Source organism: Mchenga conophoros, linkage group LG8 (genome assembly GCF_057382185.1).
Source record: "Mchenga conophoros isolate Kocher_MC1m ecotype Shallow Benthic linkage group LG8, M_conophoros_male_GT1.1, whole genome shotgun sequence".
NCBI lineage: Eukaryota > Metazoa > Chordata > Actinopteri > Cichliformes > Cichlidae > Mchenga > Mchenga conophoros.
The window spans coordinates 28,702,333-28,722,753 of NC_140533.1; the positions used below are offsets into that span (position 1 = coordinate 28,702,333).

A 20,421-nucleotide genomic window follows, 5' to 3' on the forward strand; every position below is an offset into this window, starting at 1 on the left:
AAGAGATGCTAGTCCAAGAGAACACTGCTTGTGCAGCATTTTCTCTGTTTTACGTGCGTCCCTACTGACAAATAAGTTTCTTGGTCTTGTCTTCTGTAGATTGTGTGCTAGCCAAACAAAGGACATCAAAGAGCTTGTCAACCAGAAGATCAGCTCCCATGACAAGAGATGCAATCTTGAGATCACAATTTGCATTGTCAATACAGCCATAAGTGGGGGAGTGCTTGAAGAATGACACAAATGGGAGTTCCCTCCTTCTCAATAGTCCTACATGATCTGTCATAAAAGTCCACAAATGTAAGAAAGCATTGAAATGCTCCTTTAATTACTACGGGGTACGCAAGCTCAGTTTCCGTAGTGTAGTGGTTATCACGTTCGCCTAACACGTGAAAGGTCCCCTGTCCGAAACCGGGCGGAAGCATGCGTCTTTGCTTATGCGTCCTGATATAAAAGTGTCTGACTGCAGGCACTGCTTGAACTTGTGGGGTTCTACTGCTGTTTGGGACACAGACAAGAGAAAGTACTCAAATCTGGTTCAGGTCTCTGACATCTGTAACCTTTGGATGCTCGTCTTGCTAAAGAGTTGTCTATGGCCCAAATTTCTGCAAACTCCACAGACTTCACACAAATCAACAAATCTCCAGTCGCTATATTTCCTGAAGATGGAGGCACAGACTAAGCTCTTGGAAATGACTGGCTCTAGGTGGCCTGCACAGGACTTGGGCCTATTTTCAGCCAATGCCCAAGGCAATGAAACAAATGGGCGCTTTAGGCAACAGTTCTGCTGCCAGAGGTTCTGGGGTTCTTAGGGCAGCATATGTTGAGCTGTGCTTGCTTTAGTGAACTCCTAAATGTCCAAAGTTTAAGTGAGCCTAACATGGAGACTACAGTTCAGACTCCTTGCTAGAGTGCGTCTGTCTCTTCTCCATGGCTCCTTTTACTTCAAGGCCATGATAGGAACATGTCACCAAATTTGTCAGAGTGCGAGATTACTCAGTGAGACACATTGGAAAGCCAAACAAGCTGTCTTTCGGGGTTTCCGTAGTGTAGTGGTTATCACGTTCGCCTCACACGCGAAAGGTCCCCGGTCCGAAACCGGGCGGAAACATGGGTCTTTTCCTTCTTTGGTTACAAGGGAATTGATATTCACTCTTTAGACAACTCTGCTTGTCCAGCATTTTCTCTGTTTTACTTGCATCCCTATTGAGAATTAAGTCTCTTGGTTTTGTCTTCTGTAGGTTGTGTGCTAGCCAAACAAAGGACATCAAAGAGCTTGTCAAGAAGAAGATCGGGGCCTTCAGAGGTGGCAAAGGGATTGGAAGTGGGAAGAGTGCAAGAGGAAAAGTTGACTTGAGTCAAGGTGGCTAATGAACGATACAGCAGGAAGCTGAAGTGGAAAGTGCAGCAGAAGAGCATGAGCGAGGTTTGGTGCAGCATGAAGACCATGTGCAGATGAGATCAGCCAACACAAGAGGAGTGGAACTGACTGGGCCACTAACTTGCTCTTCAACTGACTAGATTCTTATGCTAGCGTGTGCTAATGCTAATGTACCTGTGGAGCAAAGTGCTAGAAAGCCAAATGAGGTTCCACTGAGACTTGAACGCAGATCGCTGGATTCAGAGTCCAGAGTGCTAACCATTACACCATGGAACCCTGCCTGAAGCACACAAAAGATCTGTGTCAAACAGGCATAAAAGTGTAGTTCCTGGTAAACCGATGGGGATTTCTACACGGCCAGCCAAATTTTACCTGTCATACCTGCTGCGAATCGCAGCTTGACGTGACCATTGCAGTGCTTCAGAGGTCCTCGTTAGTATAGTGGACAGTATCTCCGCCTGTCACGCGGAAGACCGGGGTTCGATTCCCCGACGGGGAGTGAGCAGTTTCCTTCTCTGTTCTGCCTTTTACCTGCAATGACCACACACACCTTAATCGCACACCAGATCCTAGTCAATCTAATAATCTAGTCCTATAATGGGCTTGAAGAAACATGAATTCCACCTGTGCGCTCACAAGTCGAAAAGGTCTTCTCAGAAAGAGCTCCCATCAGAAGAGATGCTAGTCCAAGAGAACACTGCTTGTGCAGCATTTTCTCTGTTTTACGTGCGTCCCTACTGACAAATAAGTTTCTTGGTCTTGTCTTCTGTAGATTGTGTGCTAGCCAAACAAAGGACATCAAAGAGCTTGTCAACCAGAAGATCAGCTCCCATGACAAGAGATGCAATCTTGAGATCACAATTTGCATTGTCTATACAGCCATAAGTGGGGGAGTGCTTGAAGAATGACACAAATGGGAGTTCCCTCCTTCTCAATAGTCCTACATGATCTGTCATAAAAGTCCACAAATGTAAGAAAGCATTGAAATGCTCCTTTAATTACTACGGGGTACGCAAGCTCAGTTTCCGTAGTGTAGTGGTTATCACGTTCTCCTTACACACGAAAGGTCCCCGGTCCGAAACCGGGCGAAAACATGGGTCTTTTCCTTCTTTGGTCACAAGGTAATTGATATTCACTCTTTAGACAACTCTGCTTGTCCAGCATTTTCTCTGTTTTACTTGCATCCCTATTGAGAATTAAGTCTCTTGGTTTTGTCTTCTGTAGGTTGTGTGCTAGCCAAACAAAGGACATCAAAGAGCTTGTCAAGAAGAAGATCCGGGCCTTCAGAGGTGGCAACAGGATTAGAAGTGAGAAGAGTGCAAGAGGAAAAGTTGACTTGAGTCAAGGTGGCTAATGAACGATACAGCAGGAAGCTGAAGTGGAAAGTGCAGCAGAAGAGCATGAGCGAGGTTTGGTGCAGCATGAAGACCATGTGCAGATGAGATCAGCCAACACAAGAGGAGTGGAACTGACTGGGCCACTAACTTGCTCTTTAACTGACTAGATTCATATGCTAGCGTGTGCTAATGCTAATGTGCCTGTGGAGCAAAGTGCTAGAAAGCCAAATGAGGTTCCACTGAGACTTGAACGCAGATCGCTGGATTCAGAGTCCAGAGTGCTAACCATTACACCATGGAACCCTGCCTGAAGCACACAAAAGATCTGTGTCAAACAGGCATAAAAGTGTAGTTCCTGGTAAACCGATGGGGATTTCTACACGGCCAGCCAAATTTTACCTGTCATACCTGCTGCGAATCGCAGCTTGACGTGACCATTGCAGTGCTTCAGTGGTCCTCGTTAGTATAGTGGACAGTATCTCCGCCTGTCACGCGGAAGACCGGGGTTCGATTCCCCGACGGGGAGTGAGCAGTTTCCTTCTCTGTTCTGCCTTTTACCTGCAATGACCACACACACCTTAATCGCACACCAGATCCTAGTCAATCTAATAATCTAGTCCTATAATGGGCTTGAAGAAACATGAATTCCACCTGTGCGCTCACAAGTCGAAAAGGTCTTCTCAGAAAGAGCTCCCATCAGAAGAGATGCTAGTCCAAGAGAACACTGCTTGTGCAGCATTTTCTCTGTTTTACGTGCGTCCCTACTGACAAATAAGTTTCTTGGTCTTGTCTTCTGTAGATTGTGTGCTAGCCAAACAAAGGACATCAAAGAGCTTGTCAACCAGAAGATCAGCTCCCATGACAAGAGATGCAATCTTGAGATCACAATTTGCATTGTCAATACAGCCATAAGTGAGGGAGTGCTTGAAGAATGACACAAATGGGAGTTCCCTCCTTCTCAATAGTCCTACATGATCTGTCATAAAAGTCCACAAATGTAAGAAAGCATTGAAATGCTCCTTTAATTACTACGGGGTACGCAAGCTCAGTTTCCGTAGTGTAGTGGTTATCACGTTCGCCTAACACGCGAAAGGTCCCCGGTCCGAAACCGGGCGGAAGCATGCGTCTTTGCTTATGCGTCCTGATATAAAAGTGTCTGACTGCAGGCACTGCTTGAACTTGTGGGGTTCTACTGCTGTTTGGGACACAGACAAGAGAAAGTACTCAAATCTGGTTCAGGTCTCTGACATCTGTAACCTTTGGATGCTCGTCTTGCTAAAGAGTTGTCTATGGCCCAAATTTCTGCAAACTCCACAGACTTCACACAAATCAACAAATCTCCAGTCGCTATATTTCCTGAAGATGGAGGCACAGACTAAGCTCTTGGAAATGACTGGCTCTAGGTGGCCTGCACAGGACTTGGGCCTATTTTCAGCCAATGCCCAAGGCAATGAAACAAATGGGCGCTTTAGGCAACAGTTCTGCTGCCAGAGGTTCTGGGGTTCTTAGGGCAGCATATGTTGAGCTGTGCTTGCTTTAGTGAACTCCTAAATGTCCAAAGTTTAAGTGAGCCTAACATGGAGACTACAGTTCAGACTCCTTGCTAGAGTGCGTCTGTCTCTTCTCCATGGCTCCTTTTACTTCAAGGCCATGATAGGAACATGTCACCAAATTTGTCAGAGTGCGAGATTACTCAGTGAGACACATTGGAAAGCCAAACAAGCTGTCTTTCGGGGTTTCCGTAGTGTAGTGGTTATCACGTTCGCCTCACACGCGAAAGGTCCCCGGTCCGAAACCGGGCGGAAACATGGGTCTTTTCCTTCTTTGGTTACAAGGGAATTGATATTCACTCTTTAGACAACTCTGCTTGTCCAGCATTTTCTCTGTTTTACTTGCATCCCTATTGAGAATTAAGTCTCTTGGTTTTGTCTTCTGTAGGTTGTGTGCTAGCCAAACAAAGGACATCAAAGAGCTTGTCAAGAAGAAGATCGGGGCCTTCAGAGGTGGCAAAGGGATTGGAAGTGAGAAGAGTGCAAGAGGAAAAGTTGACTTGAGTCAAGGTGGCTAATGAACGATACAGCAGGAAGCTGAAGTGGAAAGTGCAGCAGAAGAGCATGAGCGAGGTTTGGTGCAGCATGAAGACCATGTGCAGATGAGATCAGCCAACACAAGAGGAGTGGAACTGACTGGGCCACTAACTTGCTCTTTAACTGACTAGATTCATATGCTAGCGTGTGCTAATGCTAATGTACCTGTGGAGCAAAGTGCTAGAAAGCCAAATGAGGTTCCACTGAGACTTGAACGCAGATCGCTGGATTCAGAGTCCAGAGTGCTAACCATTACACCATGGAACCCTGCCTGAAGCACACAAAAGATCTGTGTCAAACAGGCATAAAAGTGTAGTTCCTGGTAAACCGATGGGGATTTCTACACGGCCAGCCAAATTTTACCTGTCATACCTGCTGCGAATCGCAGCTTGACGTGACCATTGCAGTGCTTCAGAGGTCCTCGTTAGTATAGTGGACAGTATCTCTGCCTGTCACGCGGAAGACCGGGGTTCGATTCCCCGACGGGGAGTGAGCAGTTTCCTTCTCTGTTCTGCCTTTTACCTGCAATGACCACACACACCTTAATCGCACACCAGATCCTAGTCAATCTAATAATCTAGTCCTATAATGGGCTTGAAGAAACATGAATTCCACCTGTGCGCTCACAAGTCGAAAAGGTCTTCTCAGAAAGAGCTCCCATCAGAAGAGATGCTAGTCCAAGAGAACACTGCTTGTGCAGCATTTTCTCTGTTTTACGTGCGTCCCTACTGACAAATAAGTTTCTTGGTCTTGTCTTCTGTAGATTGTGTGCTAGCCAAACAAAGGACATCAAAGAGCTTGTCAACCAGAAGATCAGCTCCCATGACAAGAGATGCAATCTTGAGATCACAATTTGCATTGTCAATACAGCCATAAGTGGGGGAGTGCTTGAAGAATGACACAAATGGGAGTTCCCTCCTTCTCAATAGTCCTACATGATCTGTCATAAAAGTCCACAAATGTAAGAAAGCATTGAAATGCTCCTTTAATTACTACGGGGTACGCAAGCTCAGTTTCCGTAGTGTAGTGGTTATCACGTTCGCCTAACACGCGAAAGGTCCCCGGTCTGAAACCGGGCGGAAGCATGCGTCTTTGCTTATGCGTCCTGATATAAAAGTGTCTGACTGCAGGCACTGCTTGAACTTGTGGGGTTCTACTGCTGTTTGGGACACAGACAAGAGAAAGTACTCAAATCTGGTTCAGGTCTCTGACATCTGTAACCTTTGGATGCTCGTCTTGCTAAAGAGTTGTCTATGGCCCAAATTTCTGCAAACTCCACAGACTTCACACAAATCAACAAATCTCCAGTCGCTATATTTCCTGAAGATGGAGGCACAGACTAAGCTCTTGGAAATGACTGGCTCTAGGTGGCCTGCACAGGACTTGGGCCTATTTTCAGCCAATGCCCAAGGCAATGAAACAAATGGGCGCTTTAGGCAACAGTTCTGCTGCCAGAGGTTCTGGGGTTCTTAGGGCAGCATATGTTGAGCTGTGCTTGCTTTAGTGAACTCCTAAATGTCCAAAGTTTAAGTGAGCCTAACATGGAGACTACAGTTCAGACTCCTTGCTAGAGTGCGTCTGTCTCTTCTCCATGGCTCCTTTTACTTCAAGGCCATGATAGGAACATGTCACCAAATTTGTCAGAGTGCGAGATTACTGAGTGAGACACATTGGAAAGCCAAACAAGCTGTCTTTCAGGGTTTCCGTAGTGTAGTGGTTATCACGTTCGCCTCACACGCGAAAGGTCCCCGGTCCGAAACCGGGCGGAAACATGGGTCTTTTCCTTCTTTGGTTACAAGGGAATTGATATTCACTCTTTAGACAACTCTGCTTGTCCAGCATTTTCTCTGTTTTACTTGCATCCCTATTGAGAATTAAGTCTCTTGGTTTTGTCTTCTGTAGGTTGTGTGCTAGCCAAACAAAGGACATCAAAGAGCTTGTCAAGAAGAAGATCGGGGCCTTCAGAGGTGGCAAAGGGATTGGAAGTGGGAAGAGTGCAAGAGGAAAAGTTGACTTGAGTCAAGGTGGCTAATGAACGATACAGCAGGAAGCTGAAGTGGAAAGTGCAGCAGAAGAGCATGAGCGAGGTTTGGTGCAGCATGAAGACCATGTGCAGATGAGATCAGCCAACACAAGAGGAGTGGAACTGACTGGGCCACTAACTTGCTCTTCAACTGACTAGATTCTTATGCTAGCGTGTGCTAATGCACCTGTGGAGCAAAGTGCTAGAAAGCCAAATGAGGTTCCACTGAGACTTGAACTCAGATCGCTGGATTCAGAGTCCAGAGTGCTAACCATTACACCATGGAACCCTGCCTGAAGCACACAAAAGATCTGTGTCAAACAGGCATAAAAGTGTAGTTCCTGGTAAACCGATGGGGATTTCTACACGGCCAGCCAAATTTTACCTGTCATACCTGCTGCGAATCGCAGCTTGACGTGACCATTGCAGTGCTTCAGAGGTCCTCGTTAGTATAGTGGACAGTATCTCCGCCTGTCACGCGGAAGACCGGGGTTCGATTCCCCGACGGGGAGTGAGCAGTTTCCTTCTCTGTTCTGCCTTTTACCTGCAATGACCACACACACCTTAATCGCACACCAGATCCTAGTCAATCTAATAATCTAGTCCTATAATGGGCTTGAAGAAACATGAATTCCACCTGTGCGCTCACAAGTCGAAAAGGTCTTCTCAGAAAGAGCTCCCATCAGAAGAGATGCTAGTCCAAGAGAACACTGCTTGTGCAGCATTTTCTCTGTTTTACGTGCGTCCCTACTGACAAATAAGTTTCTTGGTCTTGTCTTCTGTAGATTGTGTGCTAGCCAAACAAAGGACATCAAAGAGCTTGTCAACCAGAAGATCAGCTCCCATGACAAGAGATGCAATCTTGAGATCACAATTTGCATTGTCAATACAGCCATAAGTGGGGGAGTGCTTGAAGAATGACACAAATGGGAGTTCCCTCCTTCTCAATAGTCCTACATGATCTGTCATAAAAGTCCACAAATGTAAGAAAGCATTGAAATGCTCCTTTAATTACTACGGGGTACGCAAGCTCAGTTTCCGTAGTGTAGTGGTTATCACGTTCGCCTTACACGCGAAAGGTCCCCTGTCCGAAACCGGGCGGAAGCATGCGTCTTTGCTTATGCGTCCTGATATAAAAGTGTCTGACTGCAGGCACTGCTTGAACTTGTGGGGTTCTACTGCTGTTTGGGACACAGACAAGAGAAAGTACTCAAATCTGGTTCAGGTCTCTGACATCTGTAACCTTTGGATGCTCGTCTTGCTAAAGAGTTGTCTATGGCCCAAATTTCTGCAAACTCCACAGACTTCACACAAATCAACAAATCTCCAGTCGCTATATTTCCTGAAGATGGAGGCACAGACTAAGCTCTTGGAAATGACTGGCTCTAGGTGGCCTGCACAGGACTTGGGCCTATTTTCAGCCAATGCCCAAGGCAATGAAACAAATGGGCGCTTTAGGCAACAGTTCTGCTGCCAGAGGTTCTGGGGTTCTTAGGGCAGCATATGTTGAGCTGTGCTTGCTTTAGTGAACTCCTAAATGTCCAAAGTTTAAGTGAGCCTAACATGGAGACTACAGTTCAGACTCCTTGCTAGAGTGCGTCTGTCTCTTCTCCATGGCTCCTTTTACTTCAAGGCCATGATAGGAACATGTCACCAAATTTGTCAGAGTGCGAGATTACTCAGTGAGACACATTGGAAAGCCAAACAAGCTGTCTTTCGGGGTTTCCGTAGTGTAGTGGTTATCACGTTCGCCTCACACGCGAAAGGTCCCCGGTCCGAAACCGGGCGGAAACATGGGTCTTTTCCTTCTTTGGTTACAAGGGAATTGATATTCACTCTTTAGACAACTCTGCTTGTCCAGCATTTTCTCTGTTTTACTTGCATCCCTATTGAGAATTAAGTCTCTTGGTTTTGTCTTCTGTAGGTTGTGTGCTAGCCAAACAAAGGACATCAAAGAGCTTGTCAAGAAGAAGATCGGGGCCTTCAGAGGTGGCAAAGGGATTGGAAGTGGGAAGAGTGCAAGAGGAAAAGTTGACTTGAGTCAAGGTGGCTAATGAACGATACAGCAGGAAGCTGAAGTGGAAAGTGCAGCAGAAGAGCATGAGCGAGGTTTGGTGCAGCATGAAGACCATGTGCAGATGAGATCAGCCAACACAAGAGGAGTGGAACTGACTGGGCCACTAACTTGCTCTTCAACTGACTAGATTCTTATGCTAGCGTGTGCTAATGCTAATGTACCTGTGGAGCAAAGTGCTAGAAAGCCAAATGAGGTTCCACTGAGACTTGAACTCAGATCGCTGGATTCAGGGTCCAGAGTCCTAACCATTACACCATGGAACCCTGCCTGAAGCACACAAAAGATCTGTGTCAAACAGGCATAAAAGTGTAGTTCCTGGTAAACCGATGGGGATTTCTACACGGCCAGCCAAATTTTACCTGTCATACCTGCTGCGAATCGCAGCTTGACGTGACCATTGCAGTGCTTCAGAGGTCCTCGTTAGTATAGTGGACAGTATCTCCGCCTGTCACGCGGAAGACCGGGGTTCGATTCCCCGACGGGGAGTGAGCAGTTTCCTTCTCTGTTCTGCCTTTTACCTGCAATGACCACACACACCTTAATCGCACACCAGATCCTAGTCAATCTAATAATCTAGTCCTATAATGGGCTTGAAGAAACATGAATTCCACCTGTGCGCTCACAAGTCGAAAAGGTCTTCTCAGAAAGAGCTCCCATCAGAAGAGATGCTAGTCCAAGAGAACACTGCTTGTGCAGCATTTTCTCTGTTTTACGTGCGTCCCTACTGACAAATAAGTTTCTTGGTCTTGTCTTCTGTAGATTGTGTGCTAGCCAAACAAAGGACATCAAAGAGCTTGTCAACCAGAAGATCAGCTCCCATGACAAGAGATGCAATCTTGAGATCACAATTTGCATTGTCAATACAGCCATAAGTGGGGGAGTGCTTGAAGAATGACACAAATGGGAGTTCCCTCCTTCTCAATAGTCCTACATGATCTGTCATAAAAGTCCACAAATGTAAGAAAGCATTGAAATGCTCCTTTAATTACTACGGGGTACGCAAGCTCAGTTTCCGTAGTGTAGTGGTTATCACGTTCGCCTAACACGCGAAAGGTCCCCGGTCTGAAACCGGGCGGAAGCATGCGTCTTTGCTTATGCGTCCTGATATAAAAGTGTCTGACTGCAGGCACTGCTTGAACTTGTGGGGTTCTACTGCTGTTTGGGACACAGACAAGAGAAAGTACTCAAATCTGGTTCAGGTCTCTGACATCTGTAACCTTTGGATGCTCGTCTTGCTAAAGAGTTGTCTATGGCCCAAATTTCTGCAAACTCCACAGACTTCACACAAATCAACAAATCTCCAGTCGCTATATTTCCTGAAGATGGAGGCACAGACTAAGCTCTTGGAAATGACTGGCTCTAGGTGGCCTGCACAGGACTTGGGCCTATTTTCAGCCAATGCCCAAGGCAATGAAACAAATGGGCGCTTTAGGCAACAGTTCTGCTGCCAGAGGTTCTGGGGTTCTTAGGGCAGCATATGTTGAGCTGTGCTTGCTTTAGTGAACTCCTAAATGTCCAAAGTTTAAGTGAGCCTAACATGGAGACTACAGTTCAGACTCCTTGCTAGAGTGCGTCTGTCTCTTCTCCATGGCTCCTTTTACTTCAAGGCCATGATAGGAACATGTCACCAAATTTGTCAGAGTGCGAGATTACTGAGTGAGACACATTGGAAAGCCAAACAAGCTGTCTTTCAGGGTTTCCGTAGTGTAGTGGTTATCACGTTCGCCTCACACGCGAAATGTCCCCGGTCCGAAACCGGGCGGAAACATGGGTCTTTTCCTTCTTTGGTTACAAGGGAATTGATATTCACTCTTTAGACAACTCTGCTTGTCCAGCATTTTCTCTGTTTTACTTGCATCCCTATTGAGAATTAAGTCTCTTGGTTTTGTCTTCTGTAGGTTGTGTGCTAGCCAAACAAAGGACATCAAAGAGCTTGTCAAGAAGAAGATCGGGGCCTTCAGAGGTGGCAAAGGGATTGGAAGTGGGAAGAGTGCAAGAGGAAAAGTTGACTTGAGTCAAGGTGGCTAATGAACGATACAGCAGGAAGCTGAAGTGGAAAGTGCAGCAGAAGAGCATGAGCGAGGTTTGGTGCAGCATGAAGACCATGTGCAGATGAGATCAGCCAACACAAGAGGAGTGGAACTGACTGGGCCACTAACTTGCTCTTCAACTGACTAGATTCTTATGCTAGCGTGTGCTAATGCACCTGTGGAGCAAAGTGCTAGAAAGCCAAATGAGGTTCCACTGAGACTTGAACTCAGATCGCTGGATTCAGGGTCCAGAGTGCTAACCATTACACCATGGAACCCTGCCTGAAGCACACAAAAGATCTGTGTCAAACAGGCATAAAAGTGTAGTTCCTGGTAAACCGATGGGGATTTCTACACGGCCAGCCAAATTTTACCTGTCATACCTGCTGCGAATCGCAGCTTGACGTGACCATTGCAGTGCTTCAGAGGTCCTCGTTAGTATAGTGGACAGTATCTCCGCCTGTCACGCGGAAGACCGGGGTTCGATTCCCCGACGGGGAGTGAGCAGTTTCCTTCTCTGTTCTGCCTTTTACCTGCAATGACCACACACACCTTAATCGCACACCAGATCCTAGTCAATCTAATAATCTAGTCCTATAATGGGCTTGAAGAAACATGAATTCCACCTGTGCGCTCACAAGTCGAAAAGGTCTTCTCAGAAAGAGCTCCCATCAGAAGAGATGCTAGTCCAAGAGAACACTGCTTGTGCAGCATTTTCTCTGTTTTACGTGCGTCCCTACTGACAAATAAGTTTCTTGGTCTTGTCTTCTGTAGATTGTGTGCTAGCCAAACAAAGGACATCAAAGAGCTTGTCAACCAGAAGATCAGCTCCCATGACAAGAGATGCAATCTTGAGATCACAATTTGCATTGTCAATACAGCCATAAGTGGGGGAGTGCTTGAAGAATGACACAAATGGGAGTTCCCTCCTTCTCAATAGTCCTACATGATCTGTCATAAAAGTCCACAAATGTAAGAAAGCATTGAAATGCTCCTTTAATTACTACGGGGTACGCAAGCTCAGTTTCCGTAGTGTAGTGGTTATCACGTTCGCCTTACACGCGAAAGGTCCCCTGTCCGAAACCGGGCGGAAGCATGCGTCTTTGCTTATGCGTCCTGATATAAAAGTGTCTGACTGCAGGCACTGCTTGAACTTGTGGGGTTCTACTGCTGTTTGGGACACAGACAAGAGAAAGTACTCAAATCTGGTTCAGGTCTCTGACATCTGTAACCTTTGGATGCTCGTCTTGCTAAAGAGTTGTCTATGGCCCAAATTTCTGCAAACTCCACAGACTTCACACAAATCAACAAATCTCCAGTCGCTATATTTCCTGAAGATGGAGGCACAGACTAAGCTCTTGGAAATGACTGGCTCTAGGTGGCCTGCACAGGACTTGGGCCTATTTTCAGCCAATGCCCAAGGCAATGAAACAAATGGGCGCTTTAGGCAACAGTTCTGCTGCCAGAGGTTCTGGGGTTCTTAGGGCAGCATATGTTGAGCTGTGCTTGCTTTAGTGAACTCCTAAATGTCCAAAGTTTAAGTGAGCCTAACATGGAGACTACAGTTCAGACTCCTTGCTAGAGTGCGTCTGTCTCTTCTCCATGGCTCCTTTTACTTCAAGGCCATGATAGGAACATGTCACCAAATTTGTCAGAGTGCGAGATTACTCAGTGAGACACATTGGCAAGCCAAACAAGCTGTCTTTCGGGGTTTCCGTAGTGTAGTGGTTATCACGTTCGCCTCACACGCGAAAGGTCCCCGGTCCGAAACCGGGCGGAAACATGGGTCTTTTCCTTCTTTGGTTACAAGGGAATTGATATTCACTCTTTAGACAACTCTGCTTGTCCAGCATTTTCTCTGTTTTACTTGCATCCCTATTGAGAATTAAGTCTCTTGGTTTTGTCTTCTGTAGGTTGTGTGCTAGCCAAACAAAGGACATCAAAGAGCTTGTCAAGAAGAAGATCGGGGCCTTCAGAGGTGGCAAAGGGATTGGAAGTGGGAAGAGTGCAAGAGGAAAAGTTGACTTGAGTCAAGGTGGCTAATGAACGATACAGCAGGAAGCTGAAGTGGAAAGTGCAGCAGAAGAGCATGAGCGAGGTTTGGTGCAGCATGAAGACCATGTGCAGATGAGATCAGCCAACACAAGAGGAGTGGAACTGACTGGGCCACTAACTTGCTCTTCAACTGACTAGATTCTTATGCTAGCGTGTGCTAATGCTAATGTACCTGTGGAGCAAAGTGCTAGAAAGCCAAATGAGGTTCCACTGAGACTTGAACTCAGATCGCTGGATTCAGGGTCCAGAGTCCTAACCATTACACCATGGAACCCTGCCTGAAGCACACAAAAGATCTGTGTCAAACAGGCATAAAAGTGTAGTTCCTGGTAAACCGATGGGGATTTCTACACGGCCAGCCAAATTTTACCTGTCATACCTGCTGCGAATCGCAGCTTGACGTGACCATTGCAGTGCTTCAGAGGTCCTCGTTAGTATAGTGGACAGTATCTCCGCCTGTCACGCGGAAGACCGGGGTTCGATTCCCCGACGGGGAGTGAGCAGTTTCCTTCTCTGTTCTGCCTTTTACCTGCAATGACCACACACACCTTAATCGCACACCAGATCCTAGTCAATCTAATAATCTAGTCCTATAATGGGCTTGAAGAAACATGAATTCCACCTGTGCGCTCACAAGTCGAAAAGGTCTTCTCAGAAAGAGCTCCCATCAGAAGAGATGCTAGTCCAAGAGAACACTGCTTGTGCAGCATTTTCTCTGTTTTACGTGCGTCCCTACTGACAAATAAGTTTCTTGGTCTTGTCTTCTGTAGATTGTGTGCTAGCCAAACAAAGGACATCAAAGAGCTTGTCAACCAGAAGATCAGCTCCCATGACAAGAGATGCAATCTTGAGATCACAATTTGCATTGTCAATACAGCCATAAGTGGGGGAGTGCTTGAAGAATGACACAAATGGGAGTTCCCTCCTTCTCAATAGTCCTACATGATCTGTCATAAAAGTCCACAAATGGATGCTCCTTTAATTACTACGGGGTATGCAATCTCCTCAGTTTCTGTAGTGTAGTGGTTATCACGTTCGCCTAACACGCGAAAGGTCCCCGGTCTGAAACCGGGCGGAAACATGCTTCTTTCCTTATGCATCCTGATATAAAAGTGTCTGACTGCAGGCACTGCTTGAACTTGTGGGGTTCTACTGCTGTTTGGGACACAGACGAGAGAAAGTACTCAAATCTGGTACAGGTCTCTGACATCTGTAACCTTTGGATGCTCGTCTTGCTAAAGAGTTGTCTATGGCCCAAATTTCTGCAAACTCCACAGACTTCACACAAATCAACACATCTCCAGTTGCTATATTTCCTGAAGATGGAGGCACAGACTAAGCTCTTGGAAATGACTGGCTCTAGGTGGCCTGCACAGGACTTGGGCCTATTTTCAGCCAATGCACAAGGCAATGAAACAAATGGGCGCTTTAGGCAACAGTTCTGCTGCCAGAGGTTCTGGGGTTCTTAGGGCAGCATATGTTGAGCTGTGCTTGCTTTAGTGAACTCCTAAATGTCCAAAGTTTAAGTGAGCCTAACATGGAGACTACAGTTCAGACTCCTTGCTAGAGTGCGTCTGTCTCTTCTCCATGGCTCCTTTTACTTCAAGGCCATGATAGGAACATGCCACCAGATTTGTCAGTGCGAGATTACTCAGTGAGACACATTGGAAAGCCAAACAAGCTGTCTTTCGGGGTTTCCGTAGTGTAGTGGTTATCACGTTCGCCTCACATGCGAAAGGTCCCCGGTCCGAAACTGGGTGGAAACATGGGTCTTTTCCTTCTTTGGTCACAAGGGAATTGATGTTCACTCTTTAGACAACTCTGCTTGTCCAGCATTTTCTCTGTTTTACTTCCATCCCTATTGAGAATTAAGTCTCTTGGTTTTGTCTTCTGTAGGTTGTGTGCTAGCCAAACAAAGGACATCAAAGAGCTTGTCAGGAAGAAGATCGGGGCCTTCAGAGGTGGCAACAGGATTAGAAGTGAGAAGAGTGCAAGAGGAAAAGTTGACTTGAGTCAAGGTGGATAATGAAAGATACAGCAGGAAGCTGAAGTGGAAAGTGCAGCAGAAGAGCATGAGCGAGGTTTGGTGCAGCATGAAGATGAGGTTTCACTGAGATGATGAGATCAGCCAACACAAGAGGAGTGGAATTGACTGGGCCACTAACTTGCTCTTTAACTTTCTAGACCAGGGTTGGGCAATCTCAGTACACAAGGGCCCTGCAGGTTTTAGATCTCACCTTGGGTCAACACACCTGAATCACATGATTAGTTCGTTATCAGGCCTCTGGAGAACTTCAGGACATTTTGAGGAGCTTATTTAGCCATTTAAGTCAGCTGTTTTGGTTCGAGAACACATCTAAAACCTGCAGGGTCACCGACCCTCGTGGACTGAGATTGCCCACTCCTGGGGCCCGTTCTTCGTACGTCGCTTACTACATCCAAGATCAAATGACACATCCGAGATCAAATCATCGCGCTACCCGTGAGCTCGCTAAGCCGGTTCTCCGAACACACCTGTTGTTGACGATTAGTATAGCTGGATGAAGTAATGTGAGATCACTGGGTGGCTTAACAGGGGCTACGCATCGAGAGTAGAAACATTGATCGGCAACCCTCTGATTGGTCGGCGAAAATTTCGAAGGAGCGCGCTCGGTATTTTTCGGCAGCAGAGCAAGAACTCTTGAGTGAGGGATTTCAGGAGTTTCAGATTTTAATTAAAACGCAAGGGAACACTGCAAAGGCTGCAAAAGCAAGGAGAGAGGGCTGGCAGAAAGTTGCTGACAAATTAAACTCGTAAGTAATTTAATGATGACAATAATAATGGAGTGGATTGATGTAGCGTTTTTCAAGGCACCCAAAGCGCATGACAATGCCACTATTCAGTCACTCTCACATTCACACACTGGTGGAGGCAGCTACGGTTGTAGCCACAGCTGCCCTGGGGCAGACTGACAGAAGCCAGGCTGCCATATCGCGCCATCGGCCCCTCTGGACAACACCAGTAGGCGGTAGGGTAGATTTATCATATCACACTATATTATCCAATATTATATTACATTATATTATAATATGTTATATTATATCCCCTTTCACATTAGAGCCACAACAGGACCCACTAGAACATGGGAACAAGTAAAAGTGAAATATAAGAATATTCTACAGAATGGTAATATTTATCACTTATATTGCTTTTAGTCTCTTGGAAAGAGACCCTGAAATAATCTGTTTGTTTATAACAGCAACCAAGAAAAGGGCAGAGCAAAAAAAGACAGGTGGTGGTCCTGCACCCCCTCGTCAACAAGTTGGTTAAGTAAATAATACCCTCACGGGAATATCGATATCTCTCTATGAGCACACTGTCGCGCTGAGCTAAAGGATCCTGTCTATCCCGCAATATACGCTGAATTCTGAAAACTCTCCTTATCAATCTTGCACCTTCCGCAATGGGCTGCTCGCGTTTACGGACAGGACATGGCTGCGACAGGCTTCCCAAATCCACCTTCGCTTTTATAGCCGTGGTCTCTCATCTTGATTACACGAAGTGATTTCCAATTACTACTCTGAAATATGAATTACATCTGTAATAATCACATACATGTAATAGAATGTTAATAGTACATTTCCCTTTTTTAGGAAATGACCTGTATGTATCTGTGTGAAATCAATAAAAGGATCAAGTGCTGCATTATCTTTAGTTACATTGATGTTATTTGTTTATGGTGAAACAGTGGTGGAATATCGCTGTTGCTTTCGTATAAATGAAGCGGACATACCTGCGTGGCCGCGATCTAATCCTGTTTACATAAAGTAAACCTGCTCCCGAGCAGGTTTACGCTTACGGCTCTGTTGCTATGACAGCAAGTCCCGGATGAGCTTCGGGGAACCGAACGATCCAAGATCACGCGAAATCGTCAACAATCTAATCCAGCTAACTTACTTAGCGAGGTACGAAGAACAGGCCCCTGGTCTAAACTCTGATGCTAGCGTGTGTTAATGTACCTGTGGAGCAAAGTGCTAGAAAGCTAAATGAGGTTCCACTGAGAATTGAACTCAGATCGCTGGATTCAGAGTCCAGAGTGCTAACCATTAGAATGTATTACGACCTTAACCTGAAAATTGAATTTACTCTTTTAGAGAATATTAAATAGTAAAAGCCATGTTAACATGGCTTAATCTCACCAACACAAGTCTTACCTTTCCAAAGGTTGATGCAGAAGTAAAGTTTCTTTAATGAAGTTAAGTATTTCTTGTGAAGTTTTCAAGCCGTTAGAGAGAGTCAAGTTCTGTCATTTCATTCTTACCCATAGCTGTTTTTTTTCTAAATAGACACTGATCCCACAAGAGGAGGAATTTAACTGCAAACGCTCTCAGACGTATCAGTCCTGCTTTTCCCGGATCAGTGTTCATAGTTTAGTCTGTGGTGTCTGTTATGTTCTCTTATAACTTAACTGGTAAGTAACGACGCCTTCTTTAGTCGTAGGAATTTACTTTTAATAACCAGTCTAAGGAAAACAAGGCGCAGGCATATCAATGCGCGCATACACCACACTTTGTGTTCTACACTCAATAACAGAAAGTAGTGCCACAAACTATAAACTGATTTTACTAAATACATAACAGTTCCTCCCATCCAACCTTGATGAACACAATAGGTACCAAACAATCAAAATATTTCAGGTAATGTTGTAAACCAATAATTTAACTTGAACTGAAATATGACACCTACTCAGTGATTTACAACATGTAGGTAGGTTGTTTCCTCTTAAACATTTGAACTGCTTTCCTACAGAATTAACGTGAAACCTATAAGTTCAGTCTCTGAGGTGCTCTGCGATTTCTCTCAGGGTACCGTCTGCCTATTTGGTCAGACTCCATAGTGCTCTGTGTGGTAAGTTCAGGTGTGTGAGCATCGGTAGCTTCACGTAAATCCTGAACCTCAGGTGGTGGAGCGAGGGCAAACTCTTCTGAATCTTGGTGTGTAGATGTGCTCTCAGGTGGCTGTGGAACCATGTGGCTTTCCACATCTACAATCTGATCAACATGTCTACGCCAGACTAAGTTGGCTCCAACATCTACAGTATATGTCAGTGGTCCGGTCCGTGACAGGATCGTGCCAGGCTGCCATTTCTGACTTGGGTCTCTGTAGTCCCTGGCGAGAACTTTTTGTCCAGCATTGAAGAATCTAGTTTTGTTTCTTGTTGCGTCCACCATGGAAGACTGTTTGTCTTGGACATTCTTGCGAATGTCTGGTTTCAGCAAATCTAGACGTGATCTCAGATTTCGTCCCATGAAGAGCATTGCAGGTGTGTGTCCAGTTGTTGCATGGGTGGCGTTCCTGTAAGCCAGTAAGAAATTGTCTATTTTCTGTTGTAGCGGCTTCCCCTCTGTGCGACTGGCTTTCATTGACCGCTTGAAGGACTGAATGAACCGTTCGGCTTGTCCATTTGTTGCAGGATGATAGGGGGCTGAAGTGATATGTCGTATGCCGTTACTCCGAAGGAAACACTGGAACTCCTCTCCAGTAAACTGACGACCATTGTCACTTACGAGCTGTTGTGGCAGACCTGTGCGTGCAAACAGTGACCGAAGGCTATTGATCGTGCTGGCAGCTGTTGCTTGCTTTACGGGGAAGATTTCTGGCCATTTTGAGTGAGCATCAACCACAACTAGGAACATTTGGTCCATAAATGGGCCAGCATAGTCTATATGGATGCGTTGCCATGGAGCGGATGGCCACTCCCACGCGTGTACAGGTGCTGTTTGAGGTTGACGCAGCGTCTGCTGACAACCAGTGCAGGATTTTGCCATGTTCTCTATTTCACAGTCAAGGCCTGGCCACCAAACATAGCTTCTAGCAAGAGATTTCATCTTAACCACACCTAAATGTCCAATGTGCAGTGAGTCCAGTACCGTTGTACGTAGTTTGGGTGGCAGGATGACACGAGTTCCCCACATAACACATCCTTGGCAAACGGATAGTTGGTCTTTGCGGGTGGAGTACGCAGAGAACTGAGTGTCAGTGCAGGACGGCCAACCATTCACAGTAAAATCGTATACTTTGGACAAGATTGTGTCTCGGCTCGTTTCCCTTTTCACCTGAGCACTTGTGACAGGTAGGGGTTCCATTTGTGTAACGTGAAACACAGTAGCTGGATCAGTCAGTTCTTCAGTGGGTTGCATGTGTGGAAGACGTGAAAGTCCATCTGCATTTCCATGTAACTTTGTCCCTTTGAACTCAATGGTGTAGGTGTGTGCACCTAGAAACAAGGCCCATCGCTGCAAGCGTGCCGCAGCCATGGTTGGAATACCTTTCTGAGGGTTAAAGATGGACACCAGCGGTCGGTGGCCTGTGATCAGGGTGAAGTGTCGCCCATATAAATACTGATTAAACTTCTTCACGCCCCACACTAGACTGAGTGCTTCTCTGTCTATCTGCGCATAGTTGCGTTCGGCTGCATTTAGGGACCTTGAAGCAAAGGCAACTGGGCGTTCCGATCCATCAGGCATTTTGTGAGATAGCACAGCACCAATGCCATATGGTGAGGCATCACAGGCGAGGCGAAGTGGTAGATTGGAGTCAAAGTGTGTCAGAACCTCCTCTGATGTAATGAGCTGCTTAGCGCCATTAAATGCCTCTTCACAGTTTTTTTGTCCATTTCCATTTGACATTTTGTTGCAGCAGAGAGTTCAGCGGGTGCAGAACTGTTGAAAGGTTTGGTAGAAACTTGTGGTAATAATTAATTAAGCCCAAGAAAGAGCGCAGCTGACTCACATTTTTAGGTTCTGGTGCCTTCAGGATTGCTTCAACTTTGTCCTTGGTTTTGTGGAGCCCATGTCTGTCGATCTTGTGTCCACAATACTCAATGGCATCCTTAAAGAACTCACATTTGTTTTTGTTTGCTCTCAGTCCATATTTTTCTAGCCTGGCCAGGACTGCTGTTAGGTTAGCCAGATGAGTCTCCTCATCAACACCAGTGACGATTATGTCATCCAGAAAACACTGTGTTCCTGGAATGTCTTGTAGGACCTGATCCATGGCACGTTGCCATACTGCTGGGGCACTGGCAATACCAAATACCAGTCTGTTGTACTGATATAGGCCTTTGTGAGTGTTTATTACCAGATATTTTCTGGATGTCTCTTCTACTTCCATCTGGAGATAAGCCTGGGCAAGGTCAATTTTTGAAAAGTGTTTGCCACCTGCTACTGCTGTGAATATGTCTTCTATCCGTGGAAGTGGGTATTGATCTATGCGGAGAACTGGGTTCACTGAAACCTTAAAATCACCACAGATCCGCACACTGTCACTTGCTTTCTTGCTTACTGATACTATTGGTGTAGCCCAATCTGACCATTCCACCTTGGTGAGTATTCCTTGCTCTTCCAAGCGTTGAAGCTCTGCTTCAACTTTAGGGCGTAGAGCATAAGGTACAG

General features: G+C 45.9%; 26 non-coding genes across 26 annotated transcripts; 19 read left to right on the top strand and 7 right to left on the bottom strand.

Moving 5' to 3' along the window:
- The first annotated feature begins 1,035 nt into the window (after nt 1-1,035).
- trnav-cac (transfer RNA valine (anticodon CAC)) lies at nt 1,036-1,108 on the top strand. The gene has a single exon. It is a non-coding gene; the product is annotated as a tRNA-Val (tRNA).
- Nucleotides 1,109-1,582: 474 nt separating this feature from the next.
- trnaq-cug (transfer RNA glutamine (anticodon CUG)) lies at nt 1,583-1,654 on the bottom strand. The gene has a single exon. It is a non-coding gene; the product is annotated as a tRNA-Gln (tRNA).
- Nucleotides 1,655-1,805: 151 nt separating this feature from the next.
- Nucleotides 1,806-1,877, top strand: trnad-guc (transfer RNA aspartic acid (anticodon GUC)). The gene has a single exon. It is a non-coding gene; the product is annotated as a tRNA-Asp (tRNA).
- A 1,069-nt stretch (nt 1,878-2,946) lies between these two features.
- On the bottom strand, nt 2,947-3,018 carry trnaq-cug (transfer RNA glutamine (anticodon CUG)). The gene has a single exon. It is a non-coding gene; the product is annotated as a tRNA-Gln (tRNA).
- A 151-nt stretch (nt 3,019-3,169) lies between these two features.
- Nucleotides 3,170-3,241, top strand: trnad-guc (transfer RNA aspartic acid (anticodon GUC)). Its single transcript has one exon. It is a non-coding gene; the product is annotated as a tRNA-Asp (tRNA).
- A 522-nt stretch (nt 3,242-3,763) lies between these two features.
- On the top strand, nt 3,764-3,836 carry trnav-aac (transfer RNA valine (anticodon AAC)). Its single transcript has one exon. It is a non-coding gene; the product is annotated as a tRNA-Val (tRNA).
- A 614-nt stretch (nt 3,837-4,450) lies between these two features.
- trnav-cac (transfer RNA valine (anticodon CAC)) lies at nt 4,451-4,523 on the top strand. Its single transcript has one exon. It is a non-coding gene; the product is annotated as a tRNA-Val (tRNA).
- Nucleotides 4,524-4,997: 474 nt separating this feature from the next.
- On the bottom strand, nt 4,998-5,069 carry trnaq-cug (transfer RNA glutamine (anticodon CUG)). Its single transcript has one exon. It is a non-coding gene; the product is annotated as a tRNA-Gln (tRNA).
- A 745-nt stretch (nt 5,070-5,814) lies between these two features.
- trnav-aac (transfer RNA valine (anticodon AAC)) lies at nt 5,815-5,887 on the top strand. Its single transcript has one exon. It is a non-coding gene; the product is annotated as a tRNA-Val (tRNA).
- A 614-nt stretch (nt 5,888-6,501) lies between these two features.
- On the top strand, nt 6,502-6,574 carry trnav-cac (transfer RNA valine (anticodon CAC)). Its single transcript has one exon. It is a non-coding gene; the product is annotated as a tRNA-Val (tRNA).
- A 468-nt stretch (nt 6,575-7,042) lies between these two features.
- Nucleotides 7,043-7,114, bottom strand: trnaq-cug (transfer RNA glutamine (anticodon CUG)). Its single transcript has one exon. It is a non-coding gene; the product is annotated as a tRNA-Gln (tRNA).
- A 151-nt stretch (nt 7,115-7,265) lies between these two features.
- Nucleotides 7,266-7,337, top strand: trnad-guc (transfer RNA aspartic acid (anticodon GUC)). Its single transcript has one exon. It is a non-coding gene; the product is annotated as a tRNA-Asp (tRNA).
- Nucleotides 7,338-7,859: 522 nt separating this feature from the next.
- On the top strand, nt 7,860-7,932 carry trnav-uac (transfer RNA valine (anticodon UAC)). The gene has a single exon. It is a non-coding gene; the product is annotated as a tRNA-Val (tRNA).
- Nucleotides 7,933-8,546: 614 nt separating this feature from the next.
- trnav-cac (transfer RNA valine (anticodon CAC)) lies at nt 8,547-8,619 on the top strand. The gene has a single exon. It is a non-coding gene; the product is annotated as a tRNA-Val (tRNA).
- A 474-nt stretch (nt 8,620-9,093) lies between these two features.
- trnaq-cug (transfer RNA glutamine (anticodon CUG)) lies at nt 9,094-9,165 on the bottom strand. Its single transcript has one exon. It is a non-coding gene; the product is annotated as a tRNA-Gln (tRNA).
- Nucleotides 9,166-9,316: 151 nt separating this feature from the next.
- Nucleotides 9,317-9,388, top strand: trnad-guc (transfer RNA aspartic acid (anticodon GUC)). The gene has a single exon. It is a non-coding gene; the product is annotated as a tRNA-Asp (tRNA).
- A 522-nt stretch (nt 9,389-9,910) lies between these two features.
- On the top strand, nt 9,911-9,983 carry trnav-aac (transfer RNA valine (anticodon AAC)). Its single transcript has one exon. It is a non-coding gene; the product is annotated as a tRNA-Val (tRNA).
- A 614-nt stretch (nt 9,984-10,597) lies between these two features.
- Nucleotides 10,598-10,670, top strand: trnav-cac (transfer RNA valine (anticodon CAC)). Its single transcript has one exon. It is a non-coding gene; the product is annotated as a tRNA-Val (tRNA).
- A 468-nt stretch (nt 10,671-11,138) lies between these two features.
- On the bottom strand, nt 11,139-11,210 carry trnaq-cug (transfer RNA glutamine (anticodon CUG)). The gene has a single exon. It is a non-coding gene; the product is annotated as a tRNA-Gln (tRNA).
- A 151-nt stretch (nt 11,211-11,361) lies between these two features.
- trnad-guc (transfer RNA aspartic acid (anticodon GUC)) lies at nt 11,362-11,433 on the top strand. The gene has a single exon. It is a non-coding gene; the product is annotated as a tRNA-Asp (tRNA).
- A 522-nt stretch (nt 11,434-11,955) lies between these two features.
- Nucleotides 11,956-12,028, top strand: trnav-uac (transfer RNA valine (anticodon UAC)). Its single transcript has one exon. It is a non-coding gene; the product is annotated as a tRNA-Val (tRNA).
- Nucleotides 12,029-12,642: 614 nt separating this feature from the next.
- Nucleotides 12,643-12,715, top strand: trnav-cac (transfer RNA valine (anticodon CAC)). The gene has a single exon. It is a non-coding gene; the product is annotated as a tRNA-Val (tRNA).
- Nucleotides 12,716-13,189: 474 nt separating this feature from the next.
- On the bottom strand, nt 13,190-13,261 carry trnaq-cug (transfer RNA glutamine (anticodon CUG)). Its single transcript has one exon. It is a non-coding gene; the product is annotated as a tRNA-Gln (tRNA).
- Nucleotides 13,262-13,412: 151 nt separating this feature from the next.
- trnad-guc (transfer RNA aspartic acid (anticodon GUC)) lies at nt 13,413-13,484 on the top strand. The gene has a single exon. It is a non-coding gene; the product is annotated as a tRNA-Asp (tRNA).
- A 511-nt stretch (nt 13,485-13,995) lies between these two features.
- On the top strand, nt 13,996-14,068 carry trnav-aac (transfer RNA valine (anticodon AAC)). The gene has a single exon. It is a non-coding gene; the product is annotated as a tRNA-Val (tRNA).
- Nucleotides 14,069-14,680: 612 nt separating this feature from the next.
- Nucleotides 14,681-14,753, top strand: trnav-cac (transfer RNA valine (anticodon CAC)). The gene has a single exon. It is a non-coding gene; the product is annotated as a tRNA-Val (tRNA).
- Nucleotides 14,754-20,421: the final 5,668 nt, after the last annotated feature.